The sequence below is a fragment of the Sphaerodactylus townsendi genome, linkage group LG04, assembly GCF_021028975.2.
Source record: "Sphaerodactylus townsendi isolate TG3544 linkage group LG04, MPM_Stown_v2.3, whole genome shotgun sequence".
Lineage (NCBI taxonomy): Eukaryota > Metazoa > Chordata > Lepidosauria > Squamata > Sphaerodactylidae > Sphaerodactylus > Sphaerodactylus townsendi.
In genome coordinates, this window is record NC_059428.1 from 152,144,743 (window position 1) to 152,162,243 (window position 17,501).

Here is a 17,501-nt window from a genome sequence, read left to right on the forward strand (position 1 = left end):
TTTTAGTTCCTGCTTACCTGGTAGCTGTTATTAAAATTCCCGTTTGATCCTGAAGTCCAGTGAATGACCATGGCCCAGTCACTTTCTTTCTGCCTAAGTTTCCTCACAGGGAATGTTGTGAAGACCCATCTTCCCTGAGCTCACTGAAAAAAGGGTGAGATAACAATGTGTAAGGTAGATACACACAAGAGGACGGATTCAACCAAAGCCTAAGTCTTGGTACGGAAGGTAAGATTGAAAGAACACCAGAAAAACCCATCTGGATCAGACCAGACCAGTATCTAGTCCAGAATCCTATGAGGGAGCAGGCTTGTTTTCTGCTGCTCCAGAAACTAGGACCAGGAGTCATGGGTTCAAAGTGAAGGAAAAGAGATTCCACCTAAACATCAGGAAAAACCTCCTGACTGTCAGGGCTGTTCGACAGTGGAATACACTACCTCAGAGTGTGGTGAAGTCTCCTTCTTTGGAGGTTTTTAAACAGAGCCCGGTTGGCCATCTGTCAGCAGTGTTTTGATTGTGTGTTCCTGCATTGCAGTGGGTTGGACTTGATGGCCCTTGGGGTCTCTTCCAACTCTATGATTCACATAGTAGCTAACCTGTTTGTTGGAGGATCAACAAACAGGACCTTCCCTTGATGTACTGTTTGATTTTTGGTTCAAGCTACTGGTCGTCATTGTACTATAGCAGTGGTGGAGAACCTTTGGCACTCCAGATGTTATGGACTACAATTCCCATCAGCCCCTGCCAGCATGGCCAATCAGCCATGCTGGCAGGGGTTGATGGGAATTGTAGTCCATAACATCTGGAGTGCCAAAGGTTCGCCACCACGGTACTATACCATGACCCTTGACAATTTGAAATGAACCTCACCCCCTGTTGTAAATGAAACAGCAAACTGTGCACCACACAGGCCCACAGGGTTCGTGCACATTAATTTTCCAGAAAGAGCGGTATTCTCAAGATGCATTATTCTTTCCCACCTGGAGATTTAATTTCCAGATAACCCAGGAGTAGACTAACCCTAAAAGTGGCATTTACATTGTCAATAAAAGGTAACCCAGACATGCACGAATTGCTTAAAAACATTCTAAAGTCAACTGCAAAAAAAAAAAGGGAGGGAGGGAGGGAGGGATGGAAAGGTACCCAAAATGTCCACACTAGAAGCCTTTGGGCTGTTCAACCTATTTATACTAGATGTTATTTAATGATACTGTTGCTTAATATGGTCACACCTAGAGCTGGCATTCCTACTTTTAATAGCTCCAATACTGTGGCCATAACACTGGAATCAGTCCCATGCAAAACTGCACGAAAGGGACTGTAGTTCTGTCCCTGAGGCTCACGTTCCTCTTTTTGTGTCCAGCCAGCATAGAAAATGCCCTCTCCGTTTCCTCTGAACATGTTTAGGCACATAATGAAAAGCCCAGCCAGCTCAATAGCTGAAGCTCTCATGATGCCGAACGGCTCTCAGGCACATCGGCAAAACCCTCTGATGGGCGATTTTCCCAAAGTCGGGGAGTGGCGGTGGTGGTTTGGAATGTGCGTCTTGTCAGTGAATTCTCCTCCGAGGCCCGAAGGGTCCTTCCCACACATGATTAGTGTGCTTATCCTTGTAACACAGACGAAGTCACACAATGGAAGCCTCTGAGGAGACATTTCCCGCCATTTTCTCCCTTCATTGTGTCCTCCTTTCAGTTCCCCCCTTGCAACTATTTTTTCCCCTTCTTTTCACCCCTCCTCCTTTTTCTCCTTCCAAGGGAGATAAAAGGCTGAATTTGTGAATCACTCCGTTACAAAAGAGGGAATCACAAAGGCGAAGAGAGCCGAATCCAAAATGCGCCTCCTTTTCCTACCACCGCCAATGAAATAGGGTGGAGGGTGTGTGGGGGAGAGGGCCTTTAGTGGTGTGGTGTATGAGGTCTGCAGAGGAGGGTGGGGACACTGCTGCCGTGCAAGGCGGGGGTTATCTGAAATGAAACAGCAGCTGGAGGATTCCTGAGGGCCGCTTCGCAGGGTGGGCTGGCAGGCAGAGCGAATGGCGAAAGATTGCCCTAGGCCTCCCTGAGGGCCCCGGCCCTTGATCTCCATGAACTTTGGTTGTGAAGTAATCCTCAGCGAGAAAATTAAGGCTAGGCCTCATGCACAATAGGAGACAGAATAGCAGGTGTTTGAGGGGCATAGGTTAATATACCCCTCTGACATTGGTCACCGAAAAGTAGGTACATGGGTTTTTATGTTCTGTCAGGGAAGGTTTTGCTTCTCGGCATTGTGCAGTGCTCCAAAATCATTTGGGGCGCCTCTTTCATGATTATTATTCACCAACATACCTCTCTGCTAGATGTTGATCTTGCTGTTGCTCAAAGGGCAGAGTACAGGAATGGTCCCTGAACTTTTGGAAGTGAGAGCCCCCTTCTAAGCTGACTGGACTTTCCAGAACCCACTTGCAAAGGAACTCCATGGCTGTGGTTTCTTCTAACACATTCTTCTATACCAGGGGTAGGGAACCTGCGGCTCTCCAGATGTTCAGGAACTACAATTCCCATCAGCCCCTACCAGCATGGCCAATTGGCCATGCTGACAGAGGCTGATGGGAATTGTAGTTCCTGAACATCTGGAGAGCCGCAGGTTCCCTACCCCTGTTCTATACTGTCAAATAATAAAACAAAAAAAGTGCATTGGGACAGGTGTTTTTGGCACCGCTGGGATGTTTTAAAAAGAAATGGATGTATTAATTTACTTTTTTAATATCCCTCCTTCCTTCTCAATATATACACAAAGTTGCCTAAACGGTTCTCTTTCCCTTCATTTTATCCTCACAATAATCCTGCGGGGCAGGTTAGGCTGAGAGTGCGAGACTGACTCAAGGTCACCAGAAAACTTCCTTGACAGACTGGAGATTCGAACCTGGGCTTCCCACACCATAGATTTTTGTGGGCCTGTAAGGTGCTACTGCACTTGAATCTAACTCTTCCACCACAGCATAGCACCATGGTGGCGAACCTTTGGCACTCCAGATGTTATGGACTACAATTCCCATCAGCCCCTGCTAGCATGGCTGATTGGCCATGCTGGCAGGGGCTGATGGGAATTGTAGTCCATAACATCTGGAGTGCCAAGGGTTCGCCACCACTGGATAGCATGTCTAGCCTCTGAAACGATACCTTTTTTAAAAACCAGAAAACCACGAACGCTGTTTCTTTTCAGAATTCATAACCTTATCTTTTATACAATTGATTGCTTGACTAGGTCAAAGGCAGTTTTACTGCTCTAGAACTCAGCTGAAAACCATGCTTTACATATAAGGGTGCCAGGTGCCTCTTGGTCACTAATAGGGGTGGGGCACATCTTCTGTCTCTGCCACAGGGATGTTTGAAGGATGGAAGGTCTGTTTCAGACTTTGGTGAGAGGAGAAGGGGGACACGGTGAGGGTTACCAGAAAGTATATGAAGGTATCATGTAACCCGTATTGGAAAAGATGGTGGTCCTCTGGCCAGGTGCTCCCTCACATAAGAAGGTCAGGTCTCCCAAACTTACAGTTCCCTGCAGTCACTGGGCACACAGCCAGGACTCCCCCAACAAAGGACCCCACCAAGCCTCCAGTTTTCCTTGCAACCCTTCACGCAGCCCTCGCCGCGACATCTCCCAGCATCACAACCGATCTCCAGAGTGCTGGAATCAGTTCCCTGGGAAGAAAATGGCAGCTTTGGAGGGTGGAGGCTGCGGCATGGCATGAAACTAAATCAGGTTTAGCGTTAAGTCTGAACCTTCAGGCATAGAAACTAAACTAAATTTATTCTGAAATTGTCACTGCGAGACTCAGGCCCTTTCCCCACTCACCGTTTGCTGCGTGCTAATCTCACCGAGTAGCGCAGGGTCCACCTGCACTCCCCACTACAGGGGCGGCAACAACGCAGCCGCCCCGACTCTGCTGCTCTTGCGCCCCTTCAGCGCAGGTCATTCTGGCGCTGCTCAAAACGGCGCCTTTTGATGACCCCGCACGGAGCGTAAGGCAGTGGGGAAGCCCAGGAACACGACCCTCGCACTAAAAAGGTCCTGGACCAGACGATACCGACGTCATTTTAAAAGTGGGGAAACGGCCAAAGTGAACCCAAAAAGCTGTTTCAGCAGTGGGGATGTGGGAAAAGTTATTTTTCAAACCTGTGGGTCACATCCCCCCCCCCAACATCCAAATAAAACACACGCAAGGTCATGCTGTCACTTGGGTACTTCTCTGGAACTAGATTCTCACTGCCTTCAGCCTGACTCTCCCTGCCCCCAATTCCCCTACCCCTCTCTACCCCATGCATCTGTGTGGGCCCCCATGGTGTTCCAGGGGCAGGCTGAGCCCCCGACAGCTGGAGAAGACTGAACTTAGCCATGCATAGTGACAAATTCTTTACATTCACGGCTACTTTGCAGCCTCTGAGAAAAGGACCTGAGATTGGAGAGGAAGGGTGGGGGGGGGAACGGAGCAAAGCGCTCTTCAAGCTTATTATTAAAACTCTCTCATTAGCACAGAGCCCATGCCGGCTTCTGCTAACCCCACCTGCTTTGCTAAATGATGCACTTGAATACTGGGGCCCACTTAGGGTTGCCAAGTTCCCCTCGCCTGGCCACTGGAAGGCGACTGGAGGGATAGGCTTGCCCGATCAAGGTTGGGAAAGTGCTGGAGACTGGAGGGTGGGACCTGGGGAGGACGGGGTCATCAGTGGGGTACATTGCCAGAGGACCCACCCTCCAAAGTATCCACTGTCATCAGGGAAACTGACCTCTGTAACCATGGAGACAAGGTGCAGGGTTTGGAGAGAGGACGGACTTCAGTTGGGTGTAATGCCAGAGAATCCACCTTCCTGAATGGCCATTTTCTCCAGGGGAGTTGATCTCTTTGCCTGGAGAACAGGTGCAATCCCAGGAGATCTCCCGCTACCACTTGGAAGTTGGTAACCCTAGTCCAGGGGTCTGCAACCTGTGGCTCTCCAGATGTTCATGGACTACAATTCCCATCAGCCCCCGTGCTGGCAGGGGCTGATGGGAATTGTAGTCTATGAACCTCTGAAGAGCCACAGGTTGCAGACCCCTGCCATAGTCCGACTCCAAGCCATCTTTCATCCCAGTACAGCCTTATTTCCTGTGTTCAAAAGCCCTCCCGAATAATTCAGTTTTGCATAGGCTGGGAGTGTGGGAGCCTTCCTAACCTCATCAGAGAACCAGGTTTGACACTCTGGGTTTGACACTCTGGAGAACCAGGTTTGACACCGTACTCTGGAGAACCGGGGTTGACACTCCGGGTTTGACACTCTGGAGAACCAGGTTTGACGCCGTACTCTGGAGAACCGGGGTTGACGTTCCGGGTTTGACACTCTGGAGAACCAGGTTTGACACCGTACTCTGGAGAACCGGGGTTGACGCTCTGGGTTTGACACTCTGGAGGACCAAGTTTGACACCATACTCTGGAGAACCGGGGTTGACACCGTTCTCCCAGCGACCTTCTTCTCCTCCCCAAAATTCGCCCTCCTTCACTACCTCTCTCTAGTCTTCAGGAATTTCCCAAGCTGCAGCTGGCAACCCTATTTTTTGTATGTGATGACCAATGCTTTGGATTGAGCCCAGTCACTGATAGGCAGCCAGAGGAATGATTGCAGTGTGAGAATATTGATACATCCGCTCTGCCAGCCCCGTTTCCTCTCTTTCTATGCCTCCGTCCTTTGCTTTTCCTCCTCTTCCCTATTTACTCTGAATTTCCTCCTGCTTTTTCTAATATTTTCTGCTTGCTATTAAACTAATTGGCTGCACCTGCCGGCGAGAACCATAAAATTGGAGAAGTCGCCATGGCCGGCTGAGCTGGATATGATTCGGATATGCCCAGCCTCCAGATTGTTTAGATTAGCGTAGCCCTTTGTCACGGGTTCTCACATGTTCACAGCCTGATATGTCGCGATTCAGAGACAATTTTTACAACCAGACCTTTTATTTTGTCAAAACTGAGTGGGCTTAGTAGGATTATATAGGCCTCTGGGCCCAATAATTGCTTTTTCAGAGTCCTTCTAAGGCCCAGTTCAGACATAACATGAATTTTTGGTTTATTTTTAACAACAGTTCTCCCCCATGGCAGACCCAAAACACGGTGGATGGACACAATCAATGAAGACCTGCAGGCAAAGAACCTAACCCCAGAAGACACTCCAAACCGTGACCTTTGGAAGAGACAGTTACAAAACTGACCCTGCATGTGCAGGAAACCAGTTCAGAAAGAAGAAGTGATCAGCAAATTATCATTCAGAACACAACAGAATTTATTAATTACAGTCATTGGCCAAAGTATGCACAGAATCATTTCAGAACGCAGTTTGCTTTATCAGACTGGTTTGAACATTTTTTTCTGTGTAGCTGACGAGAAAGTGCAGGGGAATAAAGCAAAATTTACAGCTATTTGAGGGATAGAGATAGGGGAAAATGGCAACATGTGATGTCACTTCCAGGAGAGGTGATGCTACTACCTCACAAGATGCTCGAGCAATTTCCCCCATCTCCATGGTAAAAAACATAGAGATCCTCATAACAACCCTTTGAGGCAGGCTAGGATGAGTTATAGTAACTGGCTCGAGGTTATACTACCCCCTTCCCCTCAATAAAAAGACCTCTGAATTGATAGCCACACACCAGCTGGGACTTCCCTGGGTGGCCACAGACCCTGGAATTCAATCTGCAATTCCCCAAAGGATCTTTGCCAGGATTTACACAGAACCTCCCTCTCCTTCTGCCCGCTTTATCAAGTCTTCCTTCCACAGCCTTCAGATGTCATCAACGCAGCAGAACAACAGAATTTACAAACAACCCATCTCCTGTAGATCTTAGATACACAAAGGGACCGTGGTGAGATGATCCATATGCTTCCGCGTAGCCAACTGATGTTTCCTACAATCTACCCTCTCTCTTGAGAGTAACATCGTAGCCGCCGGAGCCTGAAAATCTATGGTGGTTACTGATTCATGTGCATGCTTGTGCATGTGTGTGTGTGTGTGTACGCTGGTGTGTGAAACTTCATCTGATGCCAAGGAAGAACCAAATATTTGGTTCCCACGCAGCAAGCAAAGTAGCAGAAAAGAAACAGACACTGCGTTTTGGCAGTTGTCTTATTTTCGGCTCTGGCTTTTTTGGGGAAGCTTCTGGATTCTTTTCATCTGGGAGTTTCTTCTTAGGTTTTGGAGTTATGAAAGGCCTTGACTACCTGCAGCCCTAAGAGGAATCTCAAGGAAAATGGTGGAACGCACGCTTTACCCGCCACCCCTTCCCACCAGCCACCCTATCGCATCACACCACCATGGCACTGCCAAGGAGATGGGGAAAAATAATCTTGAAGGAGAGGGCCTTTTAACACAGGGCAGCAAGCGATACATGCCCTGTAAAGGTAAAGTTTCCCTTTCAGTCGTGTTCGACCCTGGGGTACCACTGCGAGCAGTGATTTTATAGGCAAGCCTCTTTGTGGGGTAGTTTGCCATTGCTTTCCCTGGCTATTCTTTACCCCCTAGCTATGAGCTAGGTACTCATTTACCGACCAAGGAATGGATGGATGGCTGAGTTGACCATGAGCCAGCTGCCAGGATATCTGACCCACAGGGGGCTCGAACTCCTGGCCGTGTGAGTGGCAGTGCAAGCACTTAACCACTACGCCATGCGACTCCTCATACATGCCCTGTAGCGCTTCTCAAATTCTGGCAGAGGCAAAAACAATTGGCGGAAACAGGTATTGTTCAAAGAGCTCTGCTTAACTAACCCACAGTGGTCCTCAGAGATACTCCTATATGAGTTCCCCTGGAGCAAATGGCAGTTGGGGATGGTTGTAGGGTTGGCAGCTCCTTGTTGGATGTTAAACCTGGCAAAAGCAGGCGACGGTGCCATGGAGCCCACCCTCCGAAGTGGCAATTTTCTCCAAGGGAATTGATCTCTGTACGACAGTTGTCATTTGAGTGATCTCTGTATCCCACTTGGAGGTCGGCAACCGTGAATAGTTTGTGGCCTCTCATCTCTGCTGAGCTCCTCCCCTTCCCCAAACTCCCCTCCCCACAGGCGCTGTCCCCAGATCTCCAGGAAATGTCTCGTGCAGAATGGAAACCCGAGGTACTGCTGTTTGGGCCACCCCTGTGCAATTAACGACGTATGAAAAAAAAACAGCAACCTTTTGAACCTTCTTTCTGCCCAGAATCATCCAGCCAAGCTGGAAACGAAATGAAAGCAGGATTACGAAGCTGCTTGTAAGTTCCAGTCATCAAGTTTAGTCTGTTTCCATGTGGTATACTTTTACCCTACCCTAATTCTAAGGTGCTACATGGTTCTTCCTTCCCCCAGCTCATTGCTGCAACAGCCCTGTGAGGTAGGTTAGGCTAAGAGAGGGGCCCAAATTCACCCAAATCTTTTTTTTAATATAGACTCAAGCCTGCAACAGCTAATGGGAGAGGAAATGTGTTCACCTTCAGAAAGTCACAAAGCTCTTCTTTTTTTCTGTTTTTGAAGCAAACTAGGAAGCCTTCCAAATTTATACCTACTACGACCGTTTTGTCTGAGGAAAAACTTTTGCAGGGTAGCAGATGGATGCCCTTATGCGGCTGGAAGGTGGGGGCTTCTTTTATTTTAGTTTGTGCTGTCAAGTCACAGCTGGCTTATGGTGCCTCCTGAGGGACTTTTCAAGGCAAGAGACACTCAGAGGTGGTTTGTCATTTGCCGGCCTTCACGTCACGTCCCTTCTTGGAGGTCTCCCATTCCAACACCAGCCAGGGTCTACCCTGCTTAGCTTCTGAAGGAGAGGGCCGAAATTACGGTCGTCCTTGACAAGTCATGCCTTGTTTTCCATTTGATTTTGGGGTGGAGTTGGGGAGGTACCAGATGACTCCTGAAGGGAGTCTCTATCTGGGGGCTCACGTTGCCTGGCTCACAGATGCTCATCGGGTGGCCGCTATAATATTATAAATGTTATTCGAGTTAGACTCCCTGACTTCAAATAGCTGCAAGGAGCCAGGAACACAGGGTTGTGTCGAGAAAAATGAAGAGGAGCAGTAGCCTCTTGGCAAGGTCTGCCGGCACGTCATTTTCCCACCAAAGAGAAAGCATCTAACATCCGCCCTGCTGTCCCCAAATGGTAATTTCTGCAACTGCTCTTTGGTTGACCCTTTCAGATTCTGCGCAGCTTCCTCTGGGGCTTAGGGCAGCCCACGGTAATCCTGTTGCTCTGATTTCCTCCAGCTCCACAGAGCGAATTCATCTCCCAAATGGACGTGTTGACTCTGGAAGAGCCACCTGTGTATTAAAAATCTCTAGCTGGTCATAGAATCAGACATTTTTGATACAGCAGTATCAGCCATTCAGCATATGAGAACAGGAGGAAGACTATGAGAATCAGCCACACGTGAAACTTGGGTGAACTTGTTTTCCTATGAGACTGGGTCAGGCCAGCTTCAGATGACCACAGAATGAGTGACTGGCTCCTTCTTTCTTTAAAGACGACCATTTGCTTCAAGTGAAAGGAGCCACTTGGGACTTCTGTACAGGTCCATTTTGTTATTGGACCAACAAACTTTGTCTTGACCTGAATGGCTGATGGCTAGCCACACCATGACAGATGCCAGAAGCTAAGCAGGGTCAGCCCCTGGTTAGTACTTGGATGGGAGAGCACCAAGAAAATCCAAGGTTGCTAAGAGAAACATGCAATGGCAAACCACCTCAGTTCATCTCTCGTCTTGCAAACTGCCTAGCAAACCCTGTGGAAAGGTGGCGGGTAATGTCTCCATCAGAGTGTGTTTCTCGCTGCAAGGCACAACTGTGTCTAGGTCAGGGGTCCTCAGCCTCTCTCCTCCAGCCAGGAAATTCCCAGCACCTAGAAACCTAGTACATCAGGGGAAAGCGAGAACCATAACTTCTTGTTTTCTTTGTGGTGGATTATTTTGTATAAAATGGGAAGCCGTTTGCATGTGTGAGAGTCCCCTGTAGGCTGAAATGGCACAGCGCAGGAACAGCTTTAAAGGCCAAGAGGGAGCGTGGGTGAATGGGTGGGCATCCCATCCTCCTTCCTGTGGCTTGACACATCTCTCCCCCTCTCTGCTTTGCACAGCTGTTCCTCAACTTAGGACAGTTCACCTATGTGCCTGATTCTTCAAATCCTGTACTTTTGCATGCCAGCATAGAAGCTATGCTGCTGTGTCAGAATTAGAACCCAGATCCCTCCTCGGCCCAATCGTACCTCACCCCACACCGATTGTTTCACCACTGGCGAGAAGTCTCTCCCAACCCTACAGATAATTCATACTTTACAGAGGACTGTCAGTTTTGGCATCTGTCATGGGTGCAAAACTTTTCCCAGTTCTCCGGATAATTGGCTTCCTCCCTTGGCTCATGACGAAGAGTGATTCACCAGCCCCTGCTGCTGCTGCTGCTGCTGCTGCTGCTCCCGCATCTCCCACCACCCCTCACTCGTCCCCCTTGCGTTGATCTCTGTGCGCGTTTGTTTCTTTCTCTCCACTGACTCTGAAAACCCCACCACCTGTTGCGGCTCTCCGCACCGTGTTACATTCTCATACACCCCAGCTTAGTTTCCCCTGTTAATGAAAACAGGCTTGGGAACCAGGGTAAATCTGTGGGAAAGTTGCAGCGTGTGGGAAGACAGTGGGGAGCCGGGGGGAAGTGGGGAGATGGAAGCTGGCTCCCCACCCCCGCCTGCTGCTCTGCATCCCCCACCCCTTGTTTAGGAGACAGAATGCCCACCCACCATTGGGGGTGGGGAGAGGACAACAATGAGTCAATTAGAGGAGGGAAAATACATAAAAGACAGCCTTCTTCATGGCTTTCCTGTGACAGTTCCTGACACGTCATATCTGTCTCTGCTGATACAACCCTGCTCTTCTCCCGCCCCCTACATTCCAACGGCAATGGCTGCAAAATCAGGGCCCCCTGGGGCTTTCCCCATGGGAACATTTGCCCAGGGTGGGAGTCGGGGAATGGCCAGAATTGAGAGGGGCTTCAAGGCTCATCAGCTCTGAGAAACACATGGGAGACAGGCAATCTTGGGGTTTTTTACAAAAAATAAAATTTGGCAGCATAGTGCAGGGGTCCCTAATGTTTTTAAGCCTGGGGGCACCTTTGGTGTTCTGGTACGGCATGTGGGCACAGTCACAAAATGGCGGTCACAGAACGGCTGCTGGAGGCGGCAGAGCCAGGCACACGGTGGCGGCTGCAACTCGCCCTCATTCATGCAGAGAAGGTCCTTGTACTGTGGCGGCCACTGAACCAACATGTCAAGGGCTTGTACACAGAATCATATGGCCAATGGTCAATCAGAAACCCTGGTGGGTAAAAGCCCCAACTGATAATGCTCCCTTTCTGAAAACACTTGGGGGGCACCCGTGAAAGTGTCAGCAGGCCCCTTGATGCCCACAGACACCACATTGGGGACCCCTGATTTAGTGGTTGGCATGTTGGACCCAGGTCAGAGCCCTCATTCAATGGCTGGCCTTGATCAAAGCTTTATCTTTATCTGGAGCCAGCGTGGTTTAGTGGTTAAGAGAAGGTGCACTCTAATCTGGAGAATCAGGTTTGATTCCCCGCTCTACCACTTGAACTGTGGAGGCTTATCTGGGGAACCAGATTAGCTTGTGCACCGCAACACAGGCCAGCTGGGTGACCTTGGGCTAGTCACAGTTCTTCAGAGCTCTCTCAACCCCACCCACCTCACAGGGTGTTTGTTGTGGGTGGGGAAGGGAAAGGAGATTGTAAGCCCCTTTAAGTCTTCTTACAGGAGAGAAAGGGGGATATAAATCCAAACTTTTCTTCCTCCTCCTCCTCCTCCTCCTTCACTAAGAGTTCCTTGTAGAAAGAAGTAGCTGTCATGTTATGAAACTGCTCTGAACATATGTTCTGGTTTTCCAAGGATAGTCCCTGTTTTCTGGCCCGTGTCAAGGACAGCTATGTTTTCCCCGGCTATCTTTGCCAGAATCGCCTTCTTGGTTTTTAAATCAGCAGAGGAGTGATGATTGCGGAGTAATCCGATATAGCCATGTGGGCTAGAGTCTTTGGTGATGTGTAAGTGGGGGAGGAAAACAGAATAAACAGGCAGACAGGAGATCTCTTTGTCCAAAGCTCATTTGTTTGGAGCAGTGGTTTTCAACCCTGATTGGGGATCCTCAGGCGAATCCTGGGTCATGAGCCCTTAGAGAGCTGCCGTTTTCTTTTTTTAAGCTGACTTTTGAAGAAAAATAGAAGATCAGGATTTGGATTTTTATCCCACCTTTCTCTCCTGTAAGGACTCTCAAAGTGGCTCACAAACTCCTTTCCCTTCCTCTCCCCACCGCAGACACCTTGTGAGGTAGGTGAGATGGAGAGAGTTCTGAAAGGACTGTGGCTGCCCCAAGCAGGCTTCGCGTGTAAAAGTGGGGAAACAAATCCAGTCCCCCAGATAAGAATCGGCCACTCATAGGGGGCAGTGGGGAATTGAACCCAGTTCTCCAGATTAGAGTCCACCTGCTCTTAACCACCACTCCGTGCCTGGAAAGGGCTTCTGAGCAAAATCTAGCGTTATCATACATCCTGCCTCTCTGGGCAAGCAGGTGGCAAAAAGCGGCAGGGCAGTAAGGCAAAGTCTCCTAGTGGTGGAGGTGACTCCATGGCTGGGACCTCTGGCTTATTCCACAGGACAGCATAGCTCCTTGGTGCTTGGATTGCCTTTCCTGTCCTTAGCTTTCTAGGTCTGCAGCCCACAGTTTGAGCTGCCACACTAGTGAGGTCAAAACCGTTTCCCCTTCTTCCTGTTGTGTGACTATGACGCCATGTGGCTTCCTATTAGCAGCTCAGTCCTGACACCATACCATCAAGTTATGCAATTTCCTATCGGCTAATGATAAGAGCAAGGGACAAGGCAAACAGAGGCTCATTCCGCACATGCAGAATAATGCACTTTCAAACTGTTTTCAGTGCTCTTTAAAGCAGTGCGGAATGGCAAAATCCACTTGCAAACAGTTGTTAAAGTGGTTTGAAAACGCATTATTTTGCGTGTGCGGAAGGGGCCAGAAAGTGCAAAGGTGTCACTATGTGGGTTATGTGGATTCAGGGATACGGTTTTCTGTAGCAGCCCCGCGTCTTGTGTAACATACACATATATCTGCAGGAAGGGCCCATGAGGAGAATCGGGGGAAAGCTTATGGTCTCTCACAACCATTCCTCCTCAGAAAAACACCCCCTCGAACACACCATATCCCACCCGTTTAACATGTACCAGAGGGACTGTAGAAAATGTAAGATCAGAATTGGCCCCAAACATCCTCGCTAATGAGAAATGCCCTTGCTCTCATTAGCTAAGATAACCACAAGAGAGAACGCTCTCTTCTTCTAGGAGGAGAAAGTGATATTTTAAAAAACCCTCGGCCCCTTTTCGGAATCTGTTTCGAATAAAAGAGTCAAGCTAGTTTGCCAGTCCTTGAAAGGATTTTTTTAAACAGTGGAAAACTGCAAGAGAGCAAAGGGTTTTATGTGCTTCAAAGTCAAGCGTGCTTCCTTCGGAGGCTTTCGGCTACAGGCAGGGGTGAAATTTGGGCGGGGGGGGGGGGGCAAATCTCACATAAAAATAATTAAAAGAGGAGAGGAGCAGCAGCAGCAGCTGAGGAATGTTAATGCTGTGCAGCCCTCATTTCCACAGTCCCGGTCGAAAAATGCACCCCGCAGCAGCTTCCCAGTGGATTTGCCTGTAAGCTACACATTCCTGACAAACACAGAGATATGAAGCCCTCCACCGGTGTGGTGGGATCAATGACTCTGTGTGGAAACCAGCAATGATGATAACCACAGACCTCTAATGCCCAGCCACCCACTCCCAAAGGCCGGCAGTCTACAGAGCTGATCTGCCTGGTGATCTTTCTGTCAAATAAAGCTGATGACCACAGCCCAATCCTGAAAGCAATGGGTTGCCAACCTCCAGGCAGAATTATCCATTTCCCCTGGAGAAAACAGCTGCTTTGGAGCACGGACTCTGCGCTGCTGAAGTCTCTGTCCTTCCTAGGCTTTGCCCCCAAAGCATTCAGGTATTTTCCGACTTGAAGTTGGCAATCTAATATTGGCCAAGATAGATGTAGGACAAGATAGTTTTGGACAAGATAGATGTAGGAACACCAGCCTCTGGAATGACGGCTCATCTCAAGACAACAGAGGTCGTTTCCCCTCTTACCTCGACCAAAGGTTGCTGCGCACTACTCCCAGGGCGCGTCATTTCTGGTGCGCTCCTGGGCTTCCCCACCTCGCGCTCTGCGCGGGGTCATCAAAAGGCACCGTTTCGAGGAGCGCCAGGAATGACGTGCGCTGAGGGGGCACGACAGTGTCAGCGTCGGGGCGGCTGCATTGTCGCCGCCCCTGTAGTGGGGAGTGCTGGGAGACCCCGCGCTACTTGGGGAGAGTAGAGTGCAGCAGCAGGTAAGTGGGGAAACGACCAGAGGTCAGTCCCCCAAGAGAAAATGGGGCCTCTATTTTCTGCACACATGCACCAAAGCATGCACCAAAAAGCAGAGGGGGTGGGACCGTGGCTCCATAAGGGCCCTAACCCATGGCACAGATAATGGCTGGGTTGGATACACCAATGTTCTGATGCAGTGGGATGTATTGGCTACTTGGTAGAGAAGGGGTCAGTCTCCCTGCTCCTCTTTTCCTGCCCAATAGTAAATCAGTAGGATTTCAGCTCTTTTTTTTAAGGGGTGGGGGTCCCCATGCCAGCTGCTTTGCAGGAGCCACAACGGATCATAGTGAGGGGCTGGTGGTAAAAACTTGGAAGAAAAAAAACCAGTCGTTGTAAAAAAGAGGCAGATTGGGAACAGATTGCCATGGTCTGAACTGCTCACAATATCCATAACAATTCTGTGATAGACTCCAGCTGTTTGCAGCAACACCGTGTCTCTCTCACTGATGGGAGAGCTCTCCTCTCCTCTCCTCCCCTTCCCTGTTTCCCACCCCTACCTTCTTGGCAGCAAGTGCCTCCTTGTAGCAGCCTTCACATGAGAGTCCAGCTTCTCTTGCTCTGCATATTCAGCCCCGTAGCTTTGTGGGTGCTGCAATGGCAGGTTTGAAAGAATCAGAATCCCAAGTCCAATTCTGCAGGAAGAAAACGTAGATTCTGAGATCTCACCGAGCGTTGCTCGCACGTTTGGAATCGGATCTTGGCCATCATCGGGACTAGCAACTTTCCCTTTTTTATAAAAAGAAAGAAAGAGGACAGAAGGAGATAGACAAGAGAGCAGATTTTCTGGTGACAAAGCTGAGAGGGACTGATAACATGCCAACGATTTTTGCCTTGGTCACTACAGAATTGAGAATATAAAGCTATCTTAAGTGCTGTGTGGACCTTACAAGGCCTAAGGGGTGAACTGCTGTCAAGTCAGCTCCATTTTTCCCATTCCCTTCAATGCAGGGATAACATTACCGGCCTGCCCCACAGGGCTTTTGTGCAAATGCACAAGAACCAGCAATTGGCTGGGTAAATTATATAGAGTTATTATTCAGCTAGAAAAACGGCCGTCATGATGAAGGCAATGGAGAGTTGGGGGGGGGGGGGGGGATGCCTGCATCCTGCATTAATTCCCGAGAACGTCTTTTGGCAAAATTATAGTGCAAACATACCCTTCCACACTCAAATACAATGTGTGGGATCCCTGACAGTTAGCGCGATGGAAGCCAGTCCTACCACACTTTGTCCCTATGTATCTCTGGAAGCATAATCTTCCACAGAGACCCTACCCCACTCCGCCGTGACACCAGCTGTTTCAAATCCGTCTTGCTTCTTTCCTGATTCCCCATCACCGTGGAGTCTATTTCTTGGTTACCCAAGAGCCTAACACAATGTTTAAAGGCTGGCTTTTCCCATCTAGGAGCAACATAAGCAGGACTGTGCTTGCTGGGCCTTCTTTCTGCCGGCCTCTGCCGGCCCCTCCCACCCTTCGGACCACTGTTTATTTGTTGCCGCTTGGGTCTCCAGGGCTGTTTGTTTAAGGAGGGGAACGACAGTCTTCACACTGAGTCAATTTGTTTAGTGACATGTAGCATGATGGATGTCCTCCCCGCCCCCCCTTCCCTGTCCAGAAGGATCGTGTTTCTCTGCGCCTTACACTCCTCAACCAAAGCCACAAGCCCAGTCCCAGCCTGTATTTAGACACATTTCCTGTTCCCACTCCCCTTCAAAGACTCCTGTCTCCCTGCCAGTTTTTGCAAGGTATGTCGGTATTTTGCAAGATATGTCGCAAAACATGCTGGTGTCATCAGGGAAGCGGAAAGGATTCTCTGGTGTGAAATAGGAGGAATTTTATAGGTGCAAAGATTCCAACTTCATTCATGTCATAAAGATTCAATGGACAGAAATGATCTTTGTCGCCAGGAGATCAGCAGTAATCCAGGAAGGTGGATTCCATGGCATTATACCCCACTGAGGTATGAACCCTGCCCTCTCCTGGGTCCACCCTCAAAATCTCCAGGTATTGCATCTGTCGAAGGCTTTCACGGCCAAAAACACTAGGGTGTTGTGGGTTTTCCGGGTTGTATGGCCGTGTTCCAGTAGCATTTTCTCCTGCGTCTGTGGCTGGCATCTTCAGAGGAAAACCCACAACACCCTCTCTGGGTATTTCCCAACCTGGAGTAGGCAGAGGACTTGGAAGGGAAGCTGGGATTCCTGGCCCTCCCAGTACATAATTTCTTCAAAGGCCAAGAAGTGCAGGTCAGAGCAAGACTGTCCCACCACGCAAGGTAAATAATAAAATAATAAAAATGGGGGGCTCCAAGTTCACCAAGAATGGTAACTGGTCTCCAGAATAGCTAGATCAGTTCCCCCGAAGGAAACGGTGGCGACAAAGTGGAGACTCTACGGAAAGATACCCTCCTGAGTGCCCTCCTCTTTCCAGTGCTACCTCCAGGTGGGGAGTGGACACGTCCTGAGGCTACAACTCACCTCCACAAAACAGAGATCCGATCCCGAGAGGGGACACCATGGCCTTATACCCATTCAGGTCACTCCCCTCACAACCATGCTTTCTGCAAGCTCCACTTCAAATCTCCAGGAATTTCCTAAAGCAGAATTGGTAACCATAGACCGTTGCTAGTCATTGGATGAGGTAGGGGGACTTTGCACTTCATCAGAAGCGCCAGCATGGTGTAGTGGTTAAGAGCAGGTGCACTCTAATCTGGAGAACTGGGTTTGGTTCCCCGCTCTGCCACTTGAGCTGTGGGGGCTTATCTGGTGAACCAGATTAGCTTGTGCACTCCAACACATGCCAGCTGGGTGCCCTTGGGCCAGTCACAGTTATTTGGAGATCTCTCAGCCCCACTCACATCACAGGGTGTTTGTTGTGAGGGGGGGGGGAAGGGAAAGTTGATTGTAAGCCCTTTTGAGTCTCCTTATAGGAGAGAAAGGGGGGGGAATATTAATCCAAACTCTTCTTCTCTTCTTCTTATCTTGTCTCTGTCCTGCCAGGACAGCTGACTACAAACCAAA